Source organism: Telopea speciosissima, chromosome 6 (assembly GCF_018873765.1).
Source record: "Telopea speciosissima isolate NSW1024214 ecotype Mountain lineage chromosome 6, Tspe_v1, whole genome shotgun sequence".
NCBI lineage: Eukaryota > Viridiplantae > Streptophyta > Magnoliopsida > Proteales > Proteaceae > Telopea > Telopea speciosissima.
The window spans coordinates 2,699,974-2,704,564 of record NC_057921.1 but is presented as its reverse complement, the minus strand read 5'-3'; the positions used below and the strand labels follow the sequence as shown (position 1 = coordinate 2,704,564).

At 37.9% G+C, this 4,591-nt stretch overlaps 1 non-coding gene across 1 annotated transcript; it reads right to left on the bottom strand.

The window, feature by feature from the left end:
* Nucleotides 1-3,275: 3,275 nt before the first annotated feature.
* On the bottom strand, nucleotides 3,276-3,382 carry LOC122666369. The gene has a single exon (XR_006333562.1). It is a non-coding gene; the product is annotated as a small nucleolar RNA R71 (small nucleolar RNA).
* Nucleotides 3,383-4,591: the final 1,209 nt, after the last annotated feature.

Below are 4,591 nucleotides of genomic sequence, written 5' to 3'. Positions count from 1 at the left end.
ATCAATCACTTTGATATTAGGGTCCACCAAAACCCAAAGACCACCTTTTCTTCCCTTCGGTCCATCACTATTAATAAGGGAAGTAGATTTAAAGTGTTTTGGGAGTCCATAAAAATTCAAAGTGGCATAGTCAGTGCGTTTAGTTTCACAAAGAAACATAAAGTTTGGTTTATGTTTTTTTAAATAATGAATTAAGCATTTTTGAGTGAAGGATCCATTGGTCCCCCTGGCATTCCAGGAAAAGAAAATCATGGATGAGACACCAAGAGTAAATAAAAGAAAGAACCCAAAGCACCACGAAGTAAAGGAACAGTAAATAAAGGCAGCAACAGAACAACCAACACTAAAAGCAAATGTATAGGGGGAATAAGGTTTCCGAGGACAAAATGAACGGTAGAGGCATGATGAGCACATTTATGTGTGAAATCTTAGGGCATAAAGCATACATTTTACCACATTGGACAGAGTTACTTCGATGCTTTCTTGTGCTTTTCAGGTTTTAGGTGAATTCTTATGAAAATGGAGCAAAAGATGCTAAGAATAGACGGAAGTGCCCAGGAGTCGAGAAAATCAAGTTTGGATTGAGCACTGAAAGAATCATGCCAATCAATCAAATTTGAATGTGAATACAATGACCCCTTAGCATAATTTTGAGGTGTTAATAGTATAAATGCGTAGCCCATCGAGTCAGCTTTGCAACGGTTCAAACGACACTTGATTTCGAGTTGGAACGAAGAAGTTACGGCCGTTTCCGTGGATAAGGGGTTTATTTATAATTATTGATAATTAGCCGGATATAAAGTAAAGCGGAAGTTCGGATTTTAAGGGCCTTATCATAATTATCAAAAGTTATCTTTCTGTCAGCCGAAAGATTCCATTTGGAAGGCTCTGGAGCAGTCCAACTTCAACTTGAGATATCTTGGGCTCCCGAACTCCAAATTGGACGAAATTTGGGTCTATTTTGGGTGACTTTTCATAAGGAATACAGTAGTGAGGCCCATATAAGCATCCCATGCTCCACTTTTTTTGAAAGACAGATTTGACATTTCATTAATTGTGAGTGGAATCCTAGTCATCACTCTTGCTCTCTCTCTCCTCCAACTTTTCAAGGGCACTTTTGGAATTCTACTTGGGATAGATTTCTTTTGAAAGATATTCTCTCATCTATGGAAGGTTGAAAAGTCAAAGATGCTTTGATCTCATTGCTTGGAGAAGACACCTACAAAGAAAAGGAAGCACAAGTTAGAATTAGAAAGTTATTTTTTAATAAATAGAAGGTTTATGTATCTAGGATTCTTTTCTCTCCCTCTTTCTATTTTTTTTTATTTTTTCTTGGGATTCAAGGCAATGTAAAGGATGAAGGAGAAGAAAATATTCTCTTTTCTTAGGGAATATTTCTCCTACCACTTCCCTCCTCTCTTCTCCCTTCCCCCTATAAATACCCCTTGCCCTTTGGGTTGTAAAGAGTTAATTTTTAGTTCAGTTTTTAGTTAGCTTCTAATTCAATTTTAATTCAGTTTTTAGCGTAGTTTTTAGTTCAATTAATTAGTGAAATTTCTTCTTTTTTTTTCCTTCTAAATTGTGATTTTTGATTTTCTAGTTTTTTGTTTTGATTTCATAAGATTAGTTCTTTCAAGTTCTTAGTTTTGATTTCAAGTTCTTAGTTTTGATTTCATAAGTCTAGTTTAATGGTTGTAATAGTTTTAGTTTAAAGCTTCCTAGTCTAAGTTTCTATGTTGATGACAAGACTTGGAGATTTAGAAGAGGAAGCCATGGTAAGTTTATTCAAGCACATCAATGTATCTCATTCTCTAAACCTTTAATCTCATTCTCCCTCTCCTCTATCTCTCTCTATCTTCTTCTTCTTCTCCGTTTATTTCTTTTATTTTTTTTATGTGGTTGTGGTTTGAGGATGCACTTTTATTCCCTTATTTTTTTTTATGTGGTTATTATGTGTGGCTACAATTTTATTCTTTTCAATTCGCTTTAGTTTGATAGGTCAGATGCTCATGTGTTAGGACGCCAATTTAATCCCTTAATTTTGTTAGATGCTTATGAGTTAGGATGCATTAATTTTCATTAGTTTAATTAGTTTAATTTAACACTTTAATTTGGTTCACTTTGCATTACTTTTAAGTTAGTTAAATAGAGTGGCGTATATCTCCTCGTGTTCGACCCGTAGCTATGATTGACCCGTACGCTTGCGGTAATTTTTAAACTCAAACAAGTTTTTGGCGCCGTTGCCGAGGAGATTATTGTCCATTTTATTTTTCTGATTTTTAAGTAGTTCGAAGTGTTTTAGTTTATTCTTTTCTCTTCTTTTTCTAAAAAAAAAAAAAAAAAAAAAAAAAGTCAGTTTTTGAAAACCTCTTCTTGTTTTTCTTCTGTTTTAAATAGTGTGCGCCCAATCTAAAGTCCTTCATATGCTTCAACCCTCCATCTTTTGGTGTCCCTCATAGGATTAAGTTACCTATGACGCTACATCTTGACTTGGTTGGGTGGATTGGCATGTGACTTATCTTTGAAGGTGACCACTCTTGATAACAGAAAAGTGACATAGTGAAAGCGTTGGAAACATAAACATATAGTAGACCTCCACTCTACATCAAGATCCACATTGGAGTCGCTCGTAGGTGGCTATAGAAGATTATACGGGTTCCCTTGTTGTCAACCTATATTGCATCCTTACAGCTTTTGAACCATTGTTTCGATTTTTGAAGGATAGATGCACTATCTACCTTGGGCTCCCTCTTGTTTTTAGTATTTTTTTTTTATTTTTCTTTAATTTTTCTAAAGGAGACCTCATATTTGTTTAGGTGGTTAAGGTGTGGATTCGTGATTCAAGTAATCGTTTTATTAGAAGACCACCTTCTCTACCACCTTTGACCCCACCTTTGAACATTGGTGACCAACAACCCAAGACTCTTAAGGATATGTTCTACCCTACCAGGGCTGCACAACCCTCATGCATCAGTCTGCCTGTTGTTACAGGGAATAACTATGAACTCAAGACCAACTTCATCAGCATGTTACCCCTTTTCCATGGGATGGCTAATGAGGATGCATATCTCTTCCTCAGGGAATTTGAGGAGGTCTGTGTTCTAATTAAGGTCCAGAATTTGACTGATGATGCAGTTAGGCTTAGGTTTATACCCTTTGCCCTGAAAGACCAGGCCAAGAAGTGGCTCTATGGACTGCCTACTAATTCCATTACCACATGGGATCAGTTTACCATTGTCTTCTTGAGAAAATTTTTTCCTCTTTACAAGACTAATAAACTCAAGAGTGACATACTCCAGTTCAGGCAGAAATCACATGAGTCCTTTTCTAAATTCATGGAAAGATTTAAGGACCTCTTCTTAGAATGCCCTCACCATGGTTTCGACTTGTGGCAGCTATGCCAAATTATTTATGGGGGAATTGATTATTAGACCAAGCAACTTGTAGAGTCCATGTGTCTAGCAGGCTTTACTTCTTTTTTTGAGGAGAATGATGCATGGACATTCTTAACCAACTTGGCTGATAAGACTAGGGAGTGGGAATCTTCCCAAGAAGTTGAAAGAACCACTAAGGGGTATCTTATTGAGGGTACGACAGCAAAATAGATCAAACTCGACAGCCTCATAAAAAGGTTGGAGTCTATAGTTCTTAAAGAGTCTATACCGGTTAACCAGGTCAACCATGGGTCAATATGCAGTTGGTGCCATACCCCTGGACATCTTATGGAGGAATGCCCTAATACCTTTGTGGGTAATTCCAACACCAAGAATGTAAGTGCTCTTTACCAAAACAATCCATATAGCAATACTTACAATCCAGGATGGAGAAATCATCCAAAATTCTCTTGGAATCAAGCGAACCAAGCAGCCCCATCCAACTTTAACCATAAAGGCCAGCTTGGTGTCCAAAGGCCCAACTATACACCATAAAACCAAGGAATGTCTCCTAACCCCTTCCCCCCTCGTCCTCATTTAGGACCTTCTATTAATTTTGCTAGGCCACCTCTCCTTGCTCCTTATCAGCCACCCCCAGGATTTATCAATACAAGAGAGGCAACAAGAATGAGTGAGATGGAAAACAAGATAACCCTTCTCATGACAGGTCAAAACAATATAGAGAGACAGCTCACCCAACTAATCATCATCGTACATGAGAGGGAAACAGGAAAGTTACCTAGCTAACCTGAGCCAAATCCTAGGCATCTGGTTCACACTCAACAAGGTACCCAAGCTCCTCCACTCAATGTTGTACAAGGCCAACAGCATCAAGGACCCTCCAGTCAGGTAAATGCAATATATGTTTTGCGGAGTGGTCGTGAGTATCAACAGGCTAGTACATCTCAGTCTTTACCATCTTATACTCCTGTTGATTCTCCCCCTTCTGATGAGGCCATTGAAGTGCCTACTGTTCCTGGTTCGTCTGATTAACCTGAAGAGATTCTAGATGATTTGGTTGAGGAAACCAAAGATGATTCTGTTGAGAAAGAGAAAAGGACCACCTCTGAGAGAGTTTATACCCCACCTGCTCTTTTCCCAAATAGGTTGGTTAGCAAGAAGTCTCCTTCTGTGAAAAAATTTTTGGATGTTTTTAA